At 35.8% G+C, this 25,270-nt stretch overlaps 2 long non-coding RNA genes across 3 annotated transcripts in view; one reads left to right on the plus strand and one right to left on the minus strand.

The window, feature by feature from the left end:
• Positions 1 to 19,608, minus strand: part of LOC140600702 (uncharacterized) — a 29,853-nt gene extending 10,245 nt beyond the window's left edge. Inside the window, exons 1-2 of one of the 2 annotated variants that reach the window (XR_012003865.1) lie at positions 19,472 to 19,608; positions 11,459 to 11,573 (exon numbers count right to left, since the gene is read on the minus strand). This is a non-coding gene — a long non-coding RNA (uncharacterized lncRNA). Of the gene's footprint in view, positions 1 to 11,458; positions 11,574 to 12,112; positions 12,702 to 19,471 lie in introns of those variants that run through there. The other variant, XR_012003864.1, reaches the window with a different exon arrangement.
• A 101-nt stretch (positions 19,609 to 19,709) lies between these two features.
• LOC140600703 (uncharacterized) lies at positions 19,710 to 24,518 on the plus strand. The gene is made up of 3 exons (XR_012003866.1): positions 19,710 to 19,848; positions 21,893 to 21,977; positions 24,389 to 24,518. It is a non-coding gene; the product is annotated as an uncharacterized lncRNA (long non-coding RNA).
• Positions 24,519 to 25,270: the final 752 nt, after the last annotated feature.

Genomic DNA, 25,270 nt, shown 5'->3' on the forward strand with positions numbered 1-25,270 from the left:
TTCACTGCTAAATTTCCCAAACTAAGGTCAGGATTGAGCATATTATAGGCACGAAGTAAATATTTGTTGAATGAATAAATAAATGAATAGCACGAACTTAATGTTTGTTGACTGGATGACTAACTGAACTCTAAACCACAATTGTAAAACACTGGCACTTCATACTTAATTGAAGCATATGGTGCAAAGAATGTGGATCAATGATGCTAATGGAGTATGTGCTTAAAACATGCACATCCACCAGCAGGCATTTATTAAGGTCTATCTGTATGAGTGTCACTGAGCTACATGTGGAGGTCACCTATTTAGAAGGAAATGTTCTGTCAATCATTTCTACCCATTTGTTCAAACTTTCTCAAATGAATGCATTTCATAGAAAACCTTCTTAGTTCAAACTGCTGCAAGAAACCTGTGGAAAATGTGGAAATAAGTCATTTTAGTTTTTTTTTTTTTTTTTTTTTTTGTATGTGTGTGAAGAATTTTGTTCTTATACTGGCTGTTAGGAGTGGTTCATGAAAATTTTTGTTAGATTTCAGAAAATTTGAAGCTAAGTATTATTTTCTTTAATAAATCACTCTTGGCACAGTAAAAATATACTTAGTTTTTCTAAATAGGTGTATTTAAAAAATAAGCATGTAGCCAACTCTATTTTGAAAATATAAGGGGTAGCCCTTCCTTGGATATCTGTTAGTATGAAAAATTGGGCAGTTAGTGATGGACTTTCCTGGCACTTAACTTGGCGAGCATTTTGATAATGTTTACAAAATTATACCAAAAATTTTAAATCTGAACACATGTGTTTTTATGTGTAAACAAACTTGAACCACTCTGTGCTACTATAACTGAAGGAATGGTACTTCAAGATAGAGCAGTTAAATCACCAGTAAGAAACACACATACACGCACACACACAGTGGAAAACAGAACTCTTCTTTATGATAGTTACAGTCTAGTATTGATTCTTGGACCTTACTTAGTTCTTCTTTTGTTTTGTTATTTTGGTTTTGATGGACACATTAAGCCAAAGAAATCAGAAGGCAAAAGCCTCTTCTTGGAGTTCAGGGTTGTGGGACACAGAGCCCAAATGATCCATCGCTGCAAGAGCTCTCTTCTGGAAGGAGAGTTTGAGGTGGAAGCAGGTGACTGCAGAGTGTAGGTGGGAGAGGAGTTCAATGATGCTGACTGTCATCTCTGCTCTAGAGCCTCCAACTATACTTTTCCAAAGTGAATAATTATGCTTAGTGATAAAGATGATCAAAAGTTCTTGGCAATTATGTCTTCCAAAGTAGCACCAGGTCATGGAAAGTAACAGTAATTCAGGAACTTCATGATTCAAATGATCGTATATTATGAGAGATCTGAAGTGTCAAATCCTAATTGTAAATGTTTTGCTGTAATTCGTATCTTATTGCAGAGTTTAGAATTTAACTTCCTTTAGTATCATCCTAATGTGAAACAAGTGTATGGTTTTATTTAGTAATTAACATGTGATTATGTGAAATTGATTAACCTATGTTATTTTCTTTTCCTTCCCTTTTAAAAACAAAATAGCATGTACTGACTATGTACTTTATGTTGAACCCTTTATAAGTGACATTTTAAAGATTCTGATGCCCGACATTCTTGGTAAAAGAGTAATCCTTTTGCTACCCCTTCAAGCAGTCATCTCTTGTCTCCTGAACTCATAATTTTCAAGATAAAAGCTGAAAAAATTAGTAAAAGCCATTATCTTCTATGCCATTATCTTGCCATTATCTTCCTGCCACTATCTTCTATGCCACCTCAAAACAGACACTGGCTCGTTAGGCCACATTTCTGGAGTAGGCATTGCTTACCCATTTTGCTTCTCGTCCTTGACTGAAGCAGTTTCTTTAACTCTGGATTTATGAGGAAAGCATAGCATTATTTGAAAGCAATTGAAGTGACACTACAGAATGAGAACCATGAAGAGTATCCTATTCATTTGTCTTAAAAGAAGACTTACTAGAACAATAAGAGAAAGAACATAATAAAAATAGGTACTACTTGCTGTCCATTTGCAATCTATCAGGTGCCAGAGCAGAAGCTTTCAAATAATCACATGTCATTTACAACGACATTTAAAGTAAGTGCTACAGAGGCTCAGAATAGTTCGTTTCCTGTTCTGAGGATCAAATAGTTAGTTATAAAATGTCAGAGCCAGGGTCTGTGCCAAGTTTGTCTGCTCAGTTTATAGACTACAGTATCTCTACTTCAGGATACTTCTATATAGTGTACAATGATATTCTTGTAATCATATCTTCATCTCTGAACTCTGGTTGAGTTCAGACTTGTGTCTTTGTTTTAGCTGACCTTGGTTTAGAATTGTCTTCAGGGTATCTTAAGCCATTCTTTTAGTGTGCTGTAAATTATGGGGCTGTTCCCTTCTGTTTATCAGGGCTCTTATTACTAATTATAGAAAATGATCAGTCTGTTGTCTAAAATAGCTCAAAATTCAAATTGTTAAATATTCTGCTCACTAGCCTGTTAAAAGGCAGTCTCTTATGCTTTTTTTTTTTTTTTTTTCTTTCTGTTTTCTCCTGCTTCCAGTACTTCCTATCCTAGGATTTTGGGTTTCAAGGTCCTGGAGTTCTTTGTTTCTAAGCATACTGCTTGCTGTCTTTGGGTTCCCCATGGTCAGCATTCTGCTTGCCTGGGGGTGTTGGAGAGGATGTTTTAAAGGGAGGGGCACTACTAGGTTGGATCAAAACTGAAAATAGATGTTTGCCATCCCTCTTCTTGCAGAATGCAGCTAAAATCCTTGCTGGATACAACAGTTACCGGTTCTACGCTTCGATCATTTTATGTCCCCTAACTGTATGAGCTACACAATGAATGTTGATTTTTATTTTTAAAATTATCATTATTTTTTAAAGATTTCATCCATTCATTCATGAGACACACAGAGAGATAGGCAGAGACACAGGCAGAGGGAGAAGCAGGCTCCTCTCAGGGAGCATGATGTGGGCCTGGACCCTCGGATTGGGATCATGCCCTGAGCCAAAGGCAGACAGACGCTCAACCGCTGAGCCCAGGCATACCTGAATGTTGATTTTTTAAAAATGTCAATCGGAGAAGGACAATCATCATATGGTTTCACTCATACATGGAATATAAGAAATGGTGAAAGGGATCATAAGGGAAAGGAGGAAAAATTAGAGAGGGAGACAAACCATGAGAGACTCCTAACTCTGATAAACAAACAAAAGGTTGCAGAAGGGGAGGTGGGTGGGGGGATGGGGTGACTGGGACAGGCAATGAGGAGGGAGGATACTTGATGGGATGAGCACTTGGTGTTATACTATATGTTGGCAAATTGAATTTAAATTTAAAAAATGTAAAAAAATAAATTAAAAACGTTTAGAATAAAGCTGTGAAAAAAATTTTAAAAATTAAAAATACATACCTTCCAAACTGAGTTGTCTATAATTTTTCAACTAAAAAGTGTCCCTTTACTAAATATTTCTGTATTTTCCACCAGAGTAATAAAAATTAAAAATTGAAAGCCCTGAAACTTATATCATGATGAAAATAAATACCTAAGGCATTATCTGAAAAATCAAGATTGAATCCAAGCTGCTACAATGTATGTATTTTACTTTTTGAAAAGCCATTTTTAATACATTTCGTCAGGTATTTTACAAATCCTAATTGAATTTAATGAATATTTTTAGACTATCTGCTAATCTTTTGGGTCTGAGCTAGAAATTTGCCTGTGTAAAATAAGTACAAACCAGTTTCTCCACTCAAGGAATTTATCATCTATTTAGAATATGCTAATATATAGTGTATAGATATATGTTGGCTAAAATTCGTGATAGTGTAAGTTTATTTTTTGAATAAGGTATTTAGACAATCAGTGATTGAGAGCATTTTGAATAATGTCTTCAATGTGCTAGCCCTACTAATCCTCTCACCTCAGCTGTGAAGCTTTGACTCAGTTTTGGAAAAAAATAATATCCTCAACAAAGCAATTTTAAACCTATGGCTTTTTGGTATCTACTATTATTGCTTTTCTTTTCATGTAATAAAGGGGCAATGTGTTCCTTTATCCTTTTCTTGCTCTGGAGTCACTGAGCCACTTTTTATGGTCTTCCTGACTTCCCGCCAGTTGCATCTCATTTCTTATTTTGGTTTTCCTGACTACATTCCAAAAGGCTGACCTAAAGTCAAGTTATTTAGTTTCCTGGGAAAAATAACTTCTTTCCTATTCTTTTCACCTTGTTCTCCAGTTTTCTGTTGAGAGTTTAATTCACTAATTGGTATATTTCTTTTATGTCCCTACTTAAGAGCAGCATAAGGTACCATAGACTTCTTGTCTTAAAATATATTCTTTTACAACTTATTATCTTAGAATTATAAGTTGCCAACATTTGTGTGTAACACATTTCTAAAAAAATACGTGAGGATATTTGACACAAATCTACAAATATGATATTCAGGATTTGTACTGTAATAAAAACCTGAAACTGCATCATTAGCTGAAAATGGTTACTTTTTCTGATGAAGTCACACAAACGTCCATCTCATGCTATATTTAATGCTTTTGTAAAGAGTAAACTTTCGAGAAATAATCTGAAAATGTGTCTAGCCAGAATAATGGAAAAGGAGTGTGGAACATCATGAATCAATATAAATTTATTTTTGAGGAAAGCAAAATGACCAGCATGGACAATGAAAATGTTTCAAGCACTATAAAATGTATTGAGTTCCAGAGACCAGACAATTTTGTATAAAATGCCCTTTGGATTTGTTTTCCCCAGGATGATAAAGAGTGGAAACAATGTACTAAAAATACAGAAAAAAAATATTCTGAGAAGCATATTAAATCAGAGAAATGATAGTGTCATAATTGATCCCATAAAGAGACTCTCAGAAAAGTAAACTTGATACAACTAGTATGAAGCTTACAATGGTGAATCCAGCTATCAGTGGTCAATGAGAAACAACTGAAAAATTCTATTAAAAAGTTTGGAAAAAATAAAATAATACTAAAAACAAACCCTGAAATCGCACTGGTATATGTGTTTAAGATGAGGTTTCTTTTGTCTTTGTCAGGGAAATGCAAATCAAGACCACAGTGAGATATAACTTCACACCTGTCAGAATGACTAAAATAAAAAACACAAGAAACAACAGGTGTTGGCGAGGATGTGGAGAAAAAGAGACACTTTTGTACTACTGGTGGGAATGCCAACTAGTACAGCCACTGTGGAAAACAGTATGGAGGTTCCTCAAAAAATTAAAAACAGAATTATTATATGCTTCAGTAATTTCACTACTGGATATTTATCCAAAGAAAATGAAAACAATAATTTGAAAAGACATATGCACCCCTATGTTTATTGCAACATTATTTACAATAGCCAAAATATGGAAGCAACCCAAGTGTCCATGGATAGATGAATGGATAAAGAAGTGGTAGATATATTGCTCAACCATAAAAATGAATGAAATCTTGCCATTTGCAGCAACATGGATGGATCTAGAAGGTATAATACCACTTGAAATTTCAGTCAGAGAAAAACAAATGGCGTATGATTTCACTCATACATGGAATTTAAGAAACAAAACAGATGAACAAAGAAAAAAGAGACAAACCAAGAAACAGACTCTCTCTATAGAGAACAAACTGTTGGTTACCAGAGGGAAGTTGGGTAGGGGGAATAGAGAAAATAGGTGAAGGGGATTAAGAGTACTATTATCATGATGAGCACTTAGAATCATCAAATCAGTATATTATACACCTGAAACTAACATAACACTATTAACTATACTGAAATTAAAGTAAAAAAAAAATAAGATGAGGTTGTACACTCTTTTATTCTGATAATGTGCCTGCTTATTGGCTATGTATCCTCCATGGCTCTGCTCAAAATAACCCCTCCAAGAAACATAGAAGCTTTTACTACTCTCTTGAGGTTTGACCTTTCACTCTAATTTAGATTTTCTTGGTCTTGACGTTTTTTATTGATATGTTAATATTATTGATTTTATTTACTGGAAGCCATTTCACATCTTTATGTTAATAAATTTAACATATGTGACATATGCACAATGATCACCTGAAGAAGATATAGGGATTATAGCCTTTTAGTCTAACTGATCAGAGATCTCTCTTATGTCATTCAAGTTTTCACTTATCTAGAAAAATAACATAATTGATAATGATGAATATAAACACAATTAATAGTTACACCCACGCTATTGCTTTAGAATAAGATTTGAAATATAAAAACAGATGAACAGACTAGTTGTTATCAATTAATCTAAAAATTCAAGATAATACTTTTGAGGATAGGTTAAATGATTTTTCTGGAATCTTTTGCCTCCATTTGAAAGGTGGCTTCTTCAAATATTAGTTTTGTGATGTCAGGCAATTTATTTAATCTATGCTTCACTTTTTTCTTATCTGAAAATGGGGAAATTAATGGCGTCTACCTCACAGGATTGTTTTGAGGATTAAATGTGTTAATATTTTTAAAGTGTTCAGAACAGTAAGCAAGTATTTAAACATGATCTAAGTGTTTGTGTCTTGTTATCCATCTCTCTCAATTCAATGACTATCTGTCCAGCTATGTCAAGTATGGTATCATACCCATCCATTAAGTCCTAGATTGCAATTATTGAGTATTTTTAATTGATGTTTTATTTTTTTAAATCTCACTTTTTTTGCTTGTTGCTCAGATTTCTAAAACAAAAAATTCCTTAGATATATTAAACACAATTATTTTATATTCTGTGTTCACAAAAACTCTCAGTTGGGAGATATTTGTATTTAAATTTTTTGCTTGAAGGTTTTTGAAATATCCAGGAAGAATGGATTCAGCTGGGGGACTCATACAAGAGCTGAATTTTGGTTCAGAATTTTCAAGGACATTTTTCTTTTTATTCTTCATCTGGTACAAAGGTTCATTCAAGATAGGAGGTTTAACTTGCTACAGTGTGGGCTGGGATTGGGCACAGATCTATTTCTGCCTCACTCTTTCTCTGAGTTTGGAGGATATAGTTCTTTATATAGGGTTTGTTTGTTTTTTAAATACAGGGATCTTTTACTCCTTTGGTGGACTTCTCTCTCCTCGGCTCTGGAAGGCCTTGAAAAAAATCAAAGCTGAAGTGCTCCTGGATTCAGCAAATGCCTTTGGAGGTTCAGTTGATATTTTATTTTATTTTATTTTATTTTATTTTATTTTATTTTATTTTATTTATTTTATTTTATTTATTTTATTTTATTTTATTTATTTTATTTATTTTATTTTATTTTCCTTTCAATTCTTAAACTTATTCTTAAATTTACTTTTTTTTAAATTGGGGTTTGAACACTTAGCATGATATCTGTCATGTAGATATTTTTAAGTTTGCAATACACTGTTGTTGACTATAGGCACTGTGTTGTGGAAAGATCTCTAGAACTTATTCATCTTGCATAATTGAAACTTTATACCCTTTGAACAACCACTCCCTGTTTCCCCCTCCTCCAGCCTCTGGCAACTGACCATCTGTTTTTAGCTTCTATGAATTGACCTTTTTAGATGCTGTGTGATTCCACTCATATAAATTTAGATATTTTATATAAGTGGAATCACACAGTATTTGTCCTTTTGTGACTGGCTTATTTCACTTAGCATAATATCCTCCAAGTTTATCCATGTTGTTCCATATGGCAGGATTTCCTTCCTTATAAGCCTGAATAATAAATATTATACAATGGAATCATTGTATGAATATATCACATTTTCTTTCTCTATTCAGTCTTTGATGGGCATTTAGGATGTTTCTATATCTTGGTTATTGTGAATGATGCTTCAATAAATATGGGAGTGCAGATATCTCTTCAAGGTCCTGATTTCAATCTTTTGATTAAATACCCAGAAGTGGGACTCCTGGATCATTTGGTAGTTCTATTATTAATTTTTTTAGTAACCTCCATACTCTTTTCTAGAGTAGTACCATTTTACATTCTCACCAACAAGAGTGCAAGAGTTCCAATTTTTCCACATTCTTGTTAACATTTTTTGTCTCATTTTCTTGATAATATCTATTCTAACAAATGTGAGGTGATACCTTATTGTGGTTTTGATTTGTATTTCTCTGATATTAAACATCTTTTCATATACCTGTTGATCACTTGTATATCTTCTTTGGACAGATGTCTATTAGGTCTTATGTTCATTTTTAAAAATTGGATTGTTATTATATCAAGTTATATGAATTCCTTATGTATTTTGGATATTAACCTCTTAGCAGATACATTGAATAAATGTTTCTTTGTTTGCTGGATGCTCTTAGACCATTTCCAGAGATTTTAAATGGTTCTTTTTACATAATTTTTCACCATTTTCTCTGGGAGTCGGGGAGGATTGGGTCAATGGAGCTCCTCGTGGTATCCTGCCAGAGATGGAACCCATGTATTTATTTTTAAATGGCATAATAAACACATGTGATATAAATGATACAAATACATGTGGATAGAGCATTGATACTCATTCAAGTCTTTCTATGTGCTCTTTATTGACATGAGACCCTGCTTTCCTCTCAAGTGACCAAATTTTGAAATTTTATAGTGTTCTTTACCTTAAAAATTTACTTTATCAAATAATGATGTAGGCCTAAAATATGTAATATTTTGTATTAATTGTTTTGGAAATTACATAAAGACTATTACTTAAATATAGCCTTCTGGAACTCAGTGTTTGGCTCACATTATATTATTAAGATTTCTCCATATTGCAGTATGTAGTTGTCATTTGTTGTTTTACTTCTACACAACATTCCATAGGTCCTTTCTCTCTTTGATGGATGGTTCCCAGTTTTTCTTTTTATTCAGCGTTTGGCTCACTCTGCTATGATTTCCAACCCATGAACTTGAATGGAACTGGTGACAGCAGCTCATTAATTACTTCTGTAATACCCAACCAAATGGACACCTATCAGTCCTCATCCTACAAGACCACACACTGCCATTCAACTGAGCTAACTTCTCCCTCAATGAAAAACGTGCTCTCTTGGTTTTCATGACACCTCTAGGGTCATGAGGTCATGACACCTCTTGCTTCTCTGATCCCCTCTTTGAAATTTCCTTTGTCCTTTCCATCTTCTTTCTATAACTTTTAAATTATATTCCTGATGGCCTGATCCTGGGAACTCTTGCCTCACTAGGCTCTCTCTCTTTCAATGTTGAAAAGTATCACCCGAGCTACTTATTACAATGCAGATTTGCAGGGGAGGGGTTCCCAATGAGATTCTGTTTTAGTAAGTATAGGGTGAGACACAAGAATGCATTATTAACAAGTATACATCTCTGAGGGGATTAAAGTAGTTCTCAGAATTTATGCTACTGTCTCTCCTGTAAAAAATTCTTTTCTTAACTTGTGATGTGTTCTGGAGATTTTATGAAAGTTAATTTATTTTTAAAGAAATTGCTGGCACTAATAACACTTTTAAAAACCTTGCATTTAGAATTGCCTTTAAACAGAGCACAGTAGCTGTCAAACAGAGTTATATAATATTTTCTATGCTTTGGAGATGGCACCAATGGAAGAGCTAGCTGTGTGGCAGAGCCATTGGTTACTAGGACTGATAGAGTCATTGGTGTTGGTCAGGCTAAACAATTCTTTGAAGCAAAGGGAACTGGAAAAACTCAAAAACCATAGCCACCTAATACGAAAAAGTTGATTGATGGAAAAGACTTTCCCTGCTATCTGTAGTTTTGGGCAGTGTGGTGTTGATGTGCAAGATGATGCTAATAGATAGGCAGGAGTAAAAAAAAATAGCATTTTGTAAGCCATATTAAGGATTTTTATCTTCATCTTGATTGGAATAAGATACCATTGGAGAGTTTTAGGTACAGCAGTCTCTCCCTTATCTGCAGTTTTGCTTTCCATGGTTTAAAGTTATCTGCAGTCATAACAGGAAGCAGGTGATTCTTCTGATGATAAGCAGAAGGTCACTAGTAGCCCAACACTATTACAATGCCTACGTCATTCCTCTCACTTCATCTCATCACACTGGCACTTTATCATCTCATGTCATCACAAGAAGAGGAAGAGTGAGTACAGTAAGATATTTTGAGAGAGAGGTTTCCTATTCACATAACTTTTATTGAAGTATATGTTAAAATTGTTCTATTTTACTATTAGTTATTGTTAATCTCTTCCTGTGTCTAATTTGTAATTTAAACTTTATAGTTATGTGTGTCTAGGAAAAAAAAGCATATGTAGGGTTTGGTACTATTTGTGGTTTTAGGCATCCATTTGGGGATCTTGGAAAGTATCCTCCACAAATAAGAGAGACTGTATAGTGATAAGGTGAAGGCAGCAGGTCCCCTGATTCCAGATGTATACTTTGAAAAGGTCACTCAAGCTGTGTGTAGTGAATAAAATGAGTGTAGGGTTCAATTGTGCTTATTGATTGAAATCAAGGAGAGATAGAGTGTAGCTTGAATCAAAGTGGTAGCAATAGAGATGAAATTTGATTGCACGGATAATTATGATTTATGATAAACTGGACTTATTGCAGGATTAGATAGAGGAAAGGAGGGAAAAACTGTTTGAGGAACTTACACATTCCTGACTATACTACTGGACGAATGAAGGTGACATTGATTGAGGAGTGGGCTGATGCTAAAAGTCCACTTTAGGGCCTTTGATTACATAAACATCAGTGTCTTTCAATCTGAATGATAGTGACCCACATGGACAAGTCATGGCTTGTGGTTTTCCTTCCTTTTTTTTTTTTTTAAAGATTTTATTTATTTATTCATGAGAGACACAGAGAGAGGGAGGCAGAGACATAGAGGGAGAAGTGGGCTCCATGCAGGAAGCCCGATGTGGGACTCGATCCTGGGACTCCAGGATCGCCCTGGGCCAAAGGCAGACGCTCAACCACTGAGCCACCCAGGCGTCCCGTGGTTTTCCTGTTTTAGCAGATGGACAACTAAAGAAAATCGTTTTGTGTATTTCATGTGTCTTAATCTCTCATCATTGACAGTTATTCCCATATGGATGAAAACATGGTGCTGACAATTTTAATCCCCTGAAGAGAGAGTGCCTCAACTCTCTCTCTGGTTCTAAGTCCAAACATCCAAGGGGATGCACTCATTGTTCCAACTTGCTCAGCTGTCTATCCTTGGGCTACTCAAAAGTGCCCAGATGGGTGGGGCCATGTAAGTGCATAGCAGTTCCTGTGGGAACCATGTGAGTGAAAGAGGTAGGAAGAATTAAGGGATTGTAAGGGTTAAGGGCATACTGTACAGTAGGTGTCTATGATATACTTATTGAGAAAAGCAGAACAAAAGCAATTCACTCTCTACAGGACAATGATGGTTTTATAATGTTTGCCCCATTTTCTTTTGGGTGAAACATATGCACCCATAGTACTTTCCATATAATATAAAGTACTGTGTAGTACTTAACACTGTAAAATACTATAAAGTACATACCTGTTTTGAGTACTGAAGTGTGGGATGAATTGTGCTTTCTGGGTTAAAGCACATAAACATTTTATTTCCTTATGTTATGATTTTCCTTCGGTAGGTCCTTTCCATCTCTATAAAACTGGCCAAAAAAGAAAAAAGAAACTTGGATATAGTAAATGGGGTGTAATGTTATCTTACCACATCAAGAAATTGTCAGTTCATTCTATAAGAATGTGGATTTTATGTATTTCCTGTTGTGTGTATGAGGAACCCCCAGTTCTCTAGCCCCCTGTTCCCATATTTGCATCCTCCCTCACCCCATCCTTTAAAATTGTACTCATTTTACTTCAGGAAATGTTAAATGATTTCTCTGATCCAAAACTGATTCACTCGGGTAATCATTCCATCATTTCGCTGAGGTTAAAAGAGTATAAAAATTATGATGATACTTAAGAAGGAAAATGGAAAGATAAATTGGTTATGACTAAGACAGAAAAAATTGAAACACAATTGCTTGAGTATAGATGACTTAGGCAAAGGGGAAAGCCAATTATCCTAGTCAAAAGATTATAGGCAATAATTGTAAAAGCTTTTCTACTTGCATAATCATTTTGCATCAGAGTAGGATTGTTTATCTCTCTTACGTGCCCATATTGATAAATTGTAAATTACACTTACTACAATAGTGACACAGTAAGATATCCTTTTCTCTTCAAGTCAATACACTTTTTGAAAGGTAAGGAGGTTACTTAGAGTATTTGATACTTCCATCTTTAAATACATTTGTTGCTCATGTATCTCTTGCATGGTTTTCTTTGGGAAAATCAAGGTGGTGTTGGTACACAGGGACACTGAAATTAAAGAATGTCGGAGGAGATCATGGAGAGGATGTTGTCACCAGTTGACTCCTGAGCTGGTCCTGGGCAACCGGAGGCTCTTCATCCTCTCTCCTGTCCTTGGAATGTACGTACTGTCCACCCTTCCTGCAGTGGGATCCATTTTCAAGGACGTAGCCTTGAGACAGCAATGTGTTGCTGAGGCATCTGGATGGTATGTGTGACTGGGACACCTTTAAGGCCTCCATTTAACTTCTAAGATTCTGGCCGGCAGGTATGGAGATCTGGTCTTACAGCACAACTCTGGCATGGAATAAGTTGTCTTGCTTATTCCGCACACCACATGCCAATCTGGAGTGCTCTCCCTTTCCCCTCTAGCCTTGCACTCTGTGTATGGAGGCCAGTTTCAGATTTTGCTTAGGAAGCTCTGAGGTTTGTGAACCTACAGACAGATTAAAAGATATCTTTTGGTTCTGAAAAATAAACAGTAGGAGGCTCACATTTTTTATGTTTTTTAAGTCCTTTGAGATTTTTTCTTAAATTATAACAACTCCTAATTAGACATTTATGATATCTTGTAATAACAGATGAATAATATAAAAAGGAAAACCACTAACTAGGAATACTTTGATACTCTCGTTTTATCATGGAGTAAATCTCCCAAATGCCATATTTAAACAAGATAAGCCATATTTCATATATTTCTATCACTCTCCTCTTTTCCATTCACTGTAGTTGTGGGGACATGTTAAGGCAATCTTCTCCTAAATTTTTTTTTAATCCCTTGAGTTAGAAGCAATGTTAAGAATAAAGAGAGACTTACAGACTCTCATATAATGTGCCTTTCCTAGGTCCTGAAAAGAAAATGATAAAGGTATAGGGAGAGGAGGATTAATACATATTTTTCTCACTGTTCATGCCTTGATCCTATCATCCATCCATTTGTTTATTCATCAACATTTATTGAACATACCTTATGTTTCAAGGAATGAGGAAATAGCAAAGAAATGCAATCATAGCCCTGGTGGAATATAAAAGAAAGATATGCAGACCTAGTTATTACAAGTCAGAATGATTAATGCAATGGGGTCGAGTGGAAGGTATAAGCATTCTAGGGGTTGAGGAGACCAGTCAGGGGAATATCTTCTGACAAGTGTCATTTGAATTTAACATGAAGGGACAAATTGCTATTGGAGTGGAGCAAAGAGAACAGATATTCCAGCGAGGAGGAGTCATGTGCATGGTGTGGAAAAGGTAAGCTCATTGTGGGTCATGTGTGGCTTTCCACAGCTAATCCTTAGGATACCTGAGAGAGGTGGTGTGTGAAACGAGATGAATGCCTGATGGGGGAAATGTTCACGGAGATGGTGATGGAAAATGGTCTTTTCGTCCTACTTATGAAATGCCATTATTAATCTTTTCTTAACTTTGTGAAATCTTGCCCAAAGCCATTGTCTACCTGGAAATTCCTCCTAAGTCAGATTTGTACAGCTTTGAATTTTCCTGATTAATGATCAGTTCTCCATTTCACTTTATAATATGTAGGGTTGGTCCAAGTTTCATAACTATTTCTTTACATTGATAAGCCAAATATGATTCCTTTTCTTCAGTCTTAAATACCAGTGAATGCTATTGTGAATTGATGAACCCCTGTTATTTGCAAAATTACCTCTATTGTTGCAGCCTGACAAATTACTAACAGATACACATCACAAAAATGCCAGGCACTTCAGCTCATTTAACTGCTTTCGTTGGCATTTTATTCCTTCCCCCCATGATTACTGTCATTTTTTTTAGCTCTGTGTTAAATCACCACCTAATTATGCATCATCACAGCAACTCATAACAGTTGAGCATGTCTCACTCCTAAATTCTAAAAGCAACTCTGTTGAGTCAGGCTCACGGGAGAGAGTGTTGTCACTTTTCTTGACTTTGCTTTACCCTCTGGGTATTTGGGATTTTTGAGCTCCTTTGTGATGGGAATCTGCTCTGGGAGAGTGGTGCACTTTGGAAAAGTTCATTGATCACATGAGTAAAGTGAGGAATAAGAAGCAAAGCAGGAAAGCTTCCCCCAGTTGTCTCACTGCCAAATTCAGATGACCTGATTCATCTTTTTTCCTTTCTAATTCACCTTCTAATAAAAGGCATTCCCTGATGGATGGAAACTGGAGGTTGAATCTTGAGTTTTGGGCCAAAGATGATCATGTTGTTACAAATGAATTAATCTCTGTTTCCTCATCTGTCAAATGTGCATAATCCTACCTTCCTATCTCATAGAGATGTGTGAGGATAAAATGTCCTAAATTATTGCTTGGTCTCCACCTGTGCAAGGCAGACTGTTTGCTGTGACTTTCAGGGAATGTTGCCTTTTTAAAATAGCTAGGAATATGCTTCTCAGAAATTGCACTATTGCTACTAACTTTCAGGTGGTAGATTTAGGGATTCCTGCAGAAAGAGTATCAGTTTTGATCCTGGTGAAATCTCAGTTAGAATTTGGATTCTAAGGTGAGTGAGGGGTGAGAGTGAGCCATTCATCAGTGGTCCTGGTGTATTTCAGGGGCTCCATGACCTCTATTTTCGCTTCTCATATATTTTTATTTTGATGCCTCGATAAAAATATCAAAGAATTTCAATAGGTTCATTTATAATCATAATCTCATCTGGGATCATCACCTGTTCCCATTTATCAGCATTGGCAAGGAAAAGTGGTACATTTTTATTTTTATTTAATGAAGAACCAGCTGCTTTAACAGATGTTTCATAAATTTAGAAGATGTCCTGCACTTCTTCATCAGGCAAAGAACACCTAAATGCTCTCTACATATTCAACAATGGATATAAGTACTTTGCTTCCTTGACCATTAAAATTTCTTGGAATAAATAAATCACAAATTATCCAACTTCCCAGATCAATAATCAATACATAATGGTAGATTACACAGGCTTATCTATGTAAGATAAGATACATAGTTTTGTGTTTTCCTTTGTGTTTTATCTGAAAGACCATTATTCAAAAAGAGATGATTATATAGTATGGTAGTTGGTGCTTCTATAGCCTGGCTTAATCTACAGTCCAGCAATGGAAGTATTATTATCTTTAAAGATGAAGAACTAGAGACACAGAGATGCTAAGGTCATTCAGGTAAAAATAGCAGAGTCTATATTCAAACTCAGTAACCTCAAAATGCATTTTCTTTTCACCCTTACTGGTCGTACCAGTCAGGTATAGTTCCATACAATTTTTCTAGTGAATGCATTAAAAATATTCTTTCATAATCCTCTGAAGAGATGTATTGTTCAAGGAACTCAAAAAAGTCCTTCTTAATGATCTCAGATTATTGGCATTGATTGGAAAAATAAAGAATCAGGGCTCTTACAAAGACAATGGAAAAGAAGAGGATTTTATATTATCATGTAAATTTAGGAAAGTAGTATGCAGTCAGAACACACTAGGCTGAGTGTCAGATTGTGAAGAAGGAATCTGAGATGTGCCTGGTAAGGGGTATAAGTGCTGTGTTCTAGAGAGGTTCATGGGCTTGGAAAGCTGTCCCTGATGTCAGTGGAAACATTCCCCCCAGGGTTCACTTTGTTAAAGGTTAGGCATTGCTTTTCATGCCCAAATCTTCCAAGTTACTCTGCATCTCTGAAGTAACAACTATGCCCTGAGGCGGGAAGTGAGAGCATAGTCCATAATTTAATTTTAAAAACTTCACCATTTTGTTCTCAGTCAGCTTCACACAGATATTTGTTTCATTCAAGCAGTCATGAATGTTTTGTTTTGTGGCAAGGGAAGCTTTTGTTGATCTTTCCTACTCTAATTCATTTTATTCTTTTGAAATTAATTAGAAGAGAATCAAAACATGACTTCCAACATTGTTTTCCTTGCGGTTTTTGTTTTGTTATGTTTTACTATCAAATATGAATTACTTCTCTGTGTGGCCTTGATCATTCTATAGAATCAGGTAACCCTGTTTTCCCATTTTCTCCTCTCATATATTTAACATCTCTTGCCAGGTATCTATTTAGTAAACATCCATCCTATCCATCCTCTATACAAATACAAATCTGTAGTTCAGAAGAGGGGTCTGGGCTACAGATTTAAATCTGGGAGTCCTTGGCATATGGTGGTTATTTAAAGCCAGGAGACCAGATGAAATCATGAAAGGAGTTCCAACATTGTAAGGATGGGCAGGCGAATGGAGCCAGCAAAGAACATGAGGAATGACTAGTGAAGTAGAAAGAAAACAGAGGATGCTTCCTGGAAATCCTAATGAAGAGAGTGTTTGGAGGGAGAGAGCTACTCTGCCAAATGCTGGTGATAAGTCAAGCAGCTAAAGACTGAGAGGCAGATCATAGGGTCATTGATAACCGTTAAAAGAGTAAACACTACATCTTAATGAGTATAAAAGGATTTTTTAAAAAAAGATTTTACCTATTTATTCATGAGAAACATAGAGAGAGGCAGAGACATAGGCAGAGGGAGAAGCAGCCTCTCTGCAGGGAGCCTGATATGGGACTCAATCCCAGGACCCCAGGATCATGACCTGATCCAAAGGCAGAGAGGGTCAATCACTGAGCCAGCCCATTGCCAGACCCTTAGATCTTTTTTGCGTATAAGGTCAGTATTTTTTATTGCAGCTATCATCACATCCCTCTCTTCCCTAATTCCTTAGTCAAAGGGAAGAATAGTGTAGACACTTTTTCATTTTTTCCTCACTAAATAATATAACTCAGAGGTATTTCTGCCTTAGTATACAGAGAGCTTCCTCATTCTTTATTTATGGCCAGGTAGTGTTTCATCTTAGTTTATTTAGAGAGTTTTCCTTTGATGGACACTTGGATTTTTTCCTGACTTTCAAAACTAAATAATGCTATGACTTTATGCATTTCACATGTGTTCAAGTATGTTTATAGGATAAAGTACCAGAAGTGAGATTGCCTGATTGAAATTTTTGTCAATTTTATATGCACTGTCAAATTTCCCTCCCTAGAGATTGTACTATTTTGTACTCCCACTGGCCAAAGTATGTGAGTGCCTGTTACTCTACAGCCTTATCGGCAGAATGTGTTGTCAAATTTTTGGATTTTTGCCAGTATGGTAGATGAAAAATGGTATCTCTTAAGGTTGAGGCTGACCACATTTGTGTATGCTTAAAAACTATTTGTATTTTTCTCCTGTGAGTTTTATTATCATATCTTTCACCTATTTTTTCTATTGGGTTTTTGATGCCTTTCTTCCTGATTTTTAGGAGCTTTTAATACATTAGAGAGGTGAACTCTTACTTGTGATATGAGTTGTAAATATATTTTTTCTGTTGTCTCTTAGCTTAGATTATTATGTAGAAGTCTTTTTTTTAAATGCCACTATGCATTTGAATTTATAATTTATTTTATATCTTGTAAACTTGAAGTCATTTAAAATGCCTCCCCCATGCCAAGCTCATGAAGAGATTTGCTGTTTTCTTCTAGTATATTTTTGATCCATACTAAGGTTGGCTTGGTACGTGGTGTGAACACAATTTGATCTTTTTCCAGATGGCTACTCAGAGGTCACAACTCCATTAATATATATCCATTAATATATATCTTTTTTCTATATCTATAATCCACAACTTTTTTTTTTTAGGGAAAGTACATGCATGTGCTCATGAGTAGGGGATGGGGTAAAAGGAGGGGCAGAGGGAGAGAGAGAGAGAGAGAGAATCTTAGGCCTCTCTTGATGTGAGGCTGAGATCTCAGGACCCTGAGATCATGACCTGAGCCAAAATCAGGACTCTGATGCTTAACTGACTTGGGCCACTCAGGTGCCAAGAAGTCCATATTACTTCTGCTGATTTGAGATTCTGCCATTATCATACATCAAATTCTCATATATGTTTGGCTTTATACTTAGATTTTCTATTATCTTCTATTGGGCTGTCCACATGATCCCATTGCTTTAATTATTGTGACTTTATAGTATATTTTAATACAATAACTTCCTCATTCTTTTCTCTTCCACAGTTTTCATAGTATTTACCATAATTTAAATAGTTGTGGAATCATTTGGTGTACTTGTATTTATGACATTAAATAAACAAAAAAAAAAGCTTTAAGAATTGTTTTTAGTTGATAGTTTACTTAAATCCTTTCTATCATCCATTTATTCCATCAATATTACTTGAGCACCTATTATGTGCTTAGCATTTATTACACATTTAGGAACATCAGTGAACAAAACAAACTGCTGCTCTCTTAAAGCTTTGTAGCCACCTACATTAGTCTTGAGTCTTTCAAGAAAAAGTTCTATTTGATTATTCCTTATATCATCTGAATTGAATTAAAACAGAATGTCAACTTTGCCATCTTAATATTTTATGAAGGAAAAAATATTAAAAATCTCATGCAACATCTATAATAAATCTTCCTTGATTCAGAATAGTAAAGAATATAAACAGTATGAAGAAGAAAGTGCTAGAGAAATATGAGATACCCAAGAGATACCTTGTTTTTCAACTTACCTCAGTTGAAATTAAGTGTCTCGTTAGTGTCATAAATTTGCAGTACAGTGACCATAGGAACAGTTCAGTAATTGACAAGACTAAGAAATGATCATTTATATACTATGTTAAGCATTTAAAATTTGACTTCTAAACTGTAAATAGATTGTAATAATAATTTTTTTGTTAAATTCAAGATTTATTCTCAAATTTCAAGAGTTATGACAGGATATTTGACATCAGGATTGAATTTGGCTGAATATTGCTTTTGCCACTTGACCACTTAGTATGACATAAAAATATGTATTCTGGGGTTCTTTACTATACAAAGATAGAAGCCAAAAGATGAGAATTACAGGTATTTGCCTGCCATGTCAGTGGCATCTCAGACTCATGACAATCTTTTTGTCAGTTAGAAGTGTTCTTAGCCCCCGATAAACTGTCCAGGGAGCAAAAGTTACACAGAGGCAACTTACCTGGACTTTGCCCTTCTGCCAAATAGGATCATTCCTTAGTTCTTTGGCAACTGCCACACTTGAAATAAATCATTTCAGGCCTTGTTATTACAAAACCAACTTATTCAAGGGCATAAAAAAAAAAACCCAAAAACACCTCATTCAAACAGTATACAACAAACATTTAGAACTGAGATGCAAAGTAATTTTTCTCTAGGTCTTTATTTATGTCACTGCTTATGCCTTAGAACCTCCTTCCCATCTCACCTGCCTTACTTTTCAAATTTCAACAATCACTTCCACAAATTCATTGTTTCTGAACCAGCTCCCAGGGACTTAAGAACAATACATCTTTAGATATTCATAGTATAGTGATTGCCTCATAGCAATGGGATTAATACTGTGGTTCTCAAATTTGGCATCCATTAGAATCACCTGGCGGGATTGTTGAATCACAGACTAGTGGGTTCTACCATCAGATTGCTGACGGAGTAGGTCTGGGAGGAGGTCTGGGATGAGGTCCAAGAATTTACATTTCTGATAAGTTCCTCAGAACTTGGTAATGCTGCTGATCTGGGACAATACTTTGAGGACCACCGATACATTATTATAATAATGGTTTACCTTTGTTTCTCCACTTGTCTGTAAGTTTATTGAAAGCAGATCAAATTTAGTTTCATGTCAATTTCTAGAGCCCTGAAAAAAATACCTGTCACATAGCAGATGCTTTATAAACAGCTGTTGATTAAATTATGGAGAGCTTTGTTGAATAGCGCTATTTTGGATGTATAAATTTTCACAATTTTTGTACTTGTGAGCTACTTTTTTCCCTTGGTAGCTACTAGATTTTTTTCTGGGACACTCAGTTTCAAAGGTAATTGATAGCTTTAATATAAAATATGAAGTAGTTTATCCAGGAAAGTTTGGATTATTTACTTTATTAATCACTAGCCGATATCAAAGATAATTTTTTTTTGTGGGGCTTGAACTCATGACCCTGAGATCAAAACCTGAGCTGAGATCAAGAGTCAGATGCTTAACTGACTGAGCCAACCAGGTGCCCCTAAATGATAATTTCAAACTAATGTTTTATTTATAAAAAATGGAAATAGGTTCTCATTAGAGTGCTGAGCTTCTATGTACTCTCAAAAAAAAAAAAAAAAACCTCAGCAGAGATTTCAGATAATAATAATAATCAATTTTACCATTGCCTTAAAGTGAAGTTGCATAGAATGAATATATGTGTAATAATGTTTCTTGATGCCAACCATTAAGACCTATCACATTAACTCTGGGGTGGTGATCTATGGATTCCCCAAGTAGAATGAATAATTGGCAAATATGTAGATAATTTGAGTAGAAAAATAGTACCAGTTTTCCAAATTGCCACCAACAATCACAGTCTACAGAAGGAAAATCAAAAGAATCAAAACAAAAAAACCCTAGAATATTTTGTACAAAATCGAAGACAGAGAGGGATGGAGAAGGAGAGGAATATCCAATGGAATGGTGAGATGAGCATAAGCCACAGCACACAACTTTACCTCCTCTCAAGGCAGCACTCTACACTGGTGTTGGTTTGTGGAATAATCATGTCTCCCCTGAAGTGTCTTCTCTCTTTCCATCAACACTTATCCACCTGCCAAGGCAACCTGCAAAGGGACCATAAGCTTTGCTTTCTTTTGTCAGGCTGGGTTACTCCAAATGTACCCCCTGGCCGTGTGCAAGTGAAGAAGCTGCAGATCAGACTGGGCAAACGTTTGGCCCATTGACCGTTGAGTCAAAACACAGCTCGAGACACACAATGTATATTTTGAAACAAATTATTTTGCAATATTTTTGAGAAATACAGAGCAAATACTTGAAATAAATCTTAAAGGTTAAATGTGTTGACAACAACATGTGCAATTAGCTTTCTTCCCATTTCTAGCACTTGCTTTAAAGATTTTCTTGCTCTCTGCCCAAATATTTGTTGATTTGGGAACTGATGAAAGAGATGGAAAAATACCCTCTAGTCTGTGACCTTATTCTTTGGCTTATGCTCATTGAAATGATAAAACTGAATGAGGTAATTTTCATTCTGCTATTTTCTCTCTCTCTCTTTTTTTTCCCACTCTTCACCCCACTTTTAGATTGCTCTTTCTTTTACCACACATTCTCTAGATGCATCTTCCATTGTTAGTGCTACCCAGAGTTCAAAAGTCTTTTCAGATGTAAAATTCTCCTACATTCATTGTCTGGCATTTAATTTTAATGTTTTTCTTTTTCTCCCACACCTACTACTTGTATTTTTCTTTTCCATGGATTTGATCTCTTTGGCAGCTGGCATTGTCTTCATTATTTCATCCTGATCACATAAATATTGTCAAAGCACTCACCTCTGTTTTACCCCAGAAGGGAAAAGAGTGGATAAAGAATATGCTACACCTTTTCTTTATTTCAAAGAGCAGATAGCTCTTTTGTGTGAAATGTCTCCCTTGTAAATTTCTTTATATTTCTCTGAAATAATTAATCTAGTCTTTGTTATTTAAAAAGTGGTGTCATGCGCTTCTACAGATTTGTTCTATGTTGGGATCTCGTGAATTCTTATCACCCACAGAAAAGGAAAATATTATAAGAAATGAAGAAAGATCAAAAATGAGGAAGAGGGCTCCATTTCACCTATTAAATTTCTTCTCTTTCCTTTAGGACAATGGCGTCGGATTTCAAATTTTATGTAAAGGCCTTAATTCTATATTGATGTGACTTCTAGCTTCCATGAAACTTAAATACAGTAAGTAATAATATTAGACTATATCTCCTAAAATTTCAAAATATATATTTAAAATTTTGCTAAAATGGGAGTATCTCCAGGAAATATATTCTCAATGTGTTATCTGTAAATTTTCATCAGTAAAATTTTCTATTCTAGTTTTAACTACTTAGCTCTTCTGGCATGAATGGATTATCTTGTTGATTCCGTCTTCCTTGGATCCAGTCAAAGGATCTTTACATTAATTTTGTTGAGACTTTTCTAAAAGGTAGGAAAGGTTAATGCTACTAGCTTGTAAGATATTGGCCTTGCTGATATAGTTTGTGGACTGAAACAAAAAGGACATTTCTTTATTTAGTGTAGTTGGTGTCAACTATTCCTGTGCTTCAGAACCATCTGGAAAGTGTCTTGAAAACTATAGATGCCAGAGATGAACTCCCAGACATTTGCTTTCAATAAGCTTGTAGGGAGGATGTGGAGGTAGGCAGGAAGTGAGTATTTTTAAGAACTTTTGAGATGCTTCTAATGTGCAGTTGGCATTGTGAACCACTGATTTATTATCAGATTGATAAACTGTGGATGTGCATAAAGGTGCAATAACATCTTTGTGGCACTAAGCATACCATGGTTTTTCAACATGTGTCCTTTTTTTTTTTTTTGATATATCCTTTGGAGTCCTAAAAGATGACTTGAACCGTTGCTCCACAGTGGTTAAGTTTGCCTCTGTCTTTTCTTTTGCATGGCTACTATATACCATTCCTATAAGTATAAATATAAATGTCCAGATTATTGACATAAAATCAGGGTGAGGAACTGGGAAGTGGGAAAAGCAGAGAGAGTCTGTTACAAGGTGGATTAATGAAAAAGAAAGCATGTGCTTTTGTTTCTGAATCTGGCAAAATGTGCCTCTAATCTAGTTACATCCATCTTGTCAACCTTGCCTACAAACTTATTGTTGTCTGTCTACAGAGATGTGACATTAAGTAGCCCATATACTGTGTTATTTATTTGTTTATAGGTTAATTGTTTAGAATATTGATCTCCTGGGCTCATTTTCCCATTCTTTCTCAAATACCCTTTCAAATCAACAAACATAAACTAGGACAGATTCTTCCACACAGGAGACTCTTAAATGGTACAGATTCTTTCTACTTGGTGCCTTTAAAAAAACCCCACTCTGGTAAAAGAGCAAAATCCAGTATAAATATTGTCAGCACTCCAGAAGTTACTGTAATGTTTTTGGTCTTCACTCTGGGAGGGATGCAAGAAACTAGTTGGGAGGCACCAGTTTTTTGACCACTTGCTCTTTGATTAATTTAGCAGTGAATATATAGAAGGAAGCCTCTTAGTTGCCATAAAATTCTATAAATTTTTCCAAGAAATTACTTGAAGATGTATTACCCAGCTATGTGAGAGCTTCCGTGGGACTCTAAATCTGTCTTTAAAATTGGAATAAAAAATAAAAGCTTAATTCTGAGCAGCAGGGATACAGGCTGTTGCTTGTCTCATTTTCTACTTTCCATAGTCATTATGACATGGTAACCTCTGTCTTCATTTTGTAATGCATTTTTTTAAAATTAGCAAACAGTAAATTCAAAGCCTCCTGCCTGACCACTGAGTAAGTATGTGACAAGAAGGTGGGTCAGGTGCTTGCTCAGGGATCTTAATTTCCTTGATGGGTTGTATAGGAATCCAGTTGGGAGATTCAGGGACTGAAGCACATGGTGGGCAGGCAGTGCCTGAAGCAGAACCTAAGAATCTAGGAGCTCAAGAAACCAGCGCAGAATCGGAGGGGACCTCTAAGAGTGAGGGCAGAGAATTGTGACAAAGAGAAGGGAGAGGCTACAATGAGGCTTCAGGAGTGAAGATGGGGGTGCGGGGTTGGGGAGCCAAGAGCAGGAGCTAGAAATGTAGATGCAGAAAGGAATTCCAGTAGCAAAGGTAGCTAGACTAGGGATGAGAGTTTGCAGAGGCATCAGAAGTGAAATGAGATGGGGGGAGATGGGTCAGAGCAGCCTGACAACAACAGTCTGCTCCAGCTGTCTCAATTTTGCTTTTGATTTTACACTAGTTTTTATTTTTATTTTTTATTATTTTTTACACTAGTTTTTAAAAGTATATTTTCTTTGATATTATTTGGTTTTATGATTAAGTTTGGTTTGGTTTGGTTTTGTGATTAAGAAATGTATTTTGGGGATCCCTGGGTGGCGCAGCGATTTGGCGCCTGCCTTTGGCCCAGGGTGCGATCCTGGAGACCCGGTATCGAATCCCACGTCGGGCTCCCGGTGCATGGAGCCTGCTTCTCCTTCTGCCTGTGTCTCTGCCTCTCTCTCTCTCTCTCTGTGTGACTATCATAAATAAATAAAAATTAAAAAAAATATATAAAAAAAGATTCTAAAAAAAAAAAAAAGAAATGTATTTTGTTCTTGCAGGACCTTATGATGTTTGACATTGGATAAGAAAATTCTCCACCTGGATAAGCTGTTTCTGGAAAGCACTGGTGCAGCCTCTGTCAGGTGAGGTTTCTTCGGGCCATTTTTTTTCTTGGGTGTAACTTCTAGCTTTTTTTTCTCATACAAAGAATCTAGATATCGCTAGGATCATATCTACACTTGCATGCTCTCATTGAGTGAAGTGTGTTTTTTAGCCATTAACAGGGCACAGGTATCCTGGTAGAGGATGAGTGTGGAACTTTGTGGAACTTCAGAATTCTTGGCCAATACTGAAACTTAGTGATATTGTCATCATTTAGGAATGTGTTCCACTCTAAGCAAAAGAGATCCTCTAAATGCTGGTTTAGACACACAGAGGCTTGCTTATGTGTCTCTGATTCTAAGAAGTCCAGAGGTGGACAGTAGAGATGGTCCCATGATATCGTGGGGTGCTGGTTCTTTCTCTTCCTTTACTAAATCTCTTCAGTGTGTAGGCTTTATTACCACGCTCATGGACGTATGATCTTCAAGTGGCTTTCACTTCAGTGTTCCAGGCAATAAGAAGAGGAAACAGTGTCATGTGGCAAGAATGGAGTTGGGGGTCCTTTCTTTCCTGTAACAGAAATCTTTCGTTTGAATGTCATTCACCCTAACTATGTCATGTAGCCACTAGAGCTACAGGGGTGTATGGAGAGGTGAGTATTTTTACCTTGGCGTATTGTCACCCTTAAACAAAATGGAAGTATTTATGTATGTATACATGTAAGTATGTATGTATTTATTTGAGAGAGAGAGAGAGAGAGAGAGAGAGAGAGAGAGAGAGAGAAAGAATGTACCAGTGAGGGGAGAGGCAGAGGGAGAGAGAGAAAGAGGAAGCAGCCT

This window comes from Canis lupus, chromosome 12, assembly GCF_048164855.1.
Source record: "Canis lupus baileyi chromosome 12, mCanLup2.hap1, whole genome shotgun sequence".
NCBI lineage: Eukaryota > Metazoa > Chordata > Mammalia > Carnivora > Canidae > Canis > Canis lupus.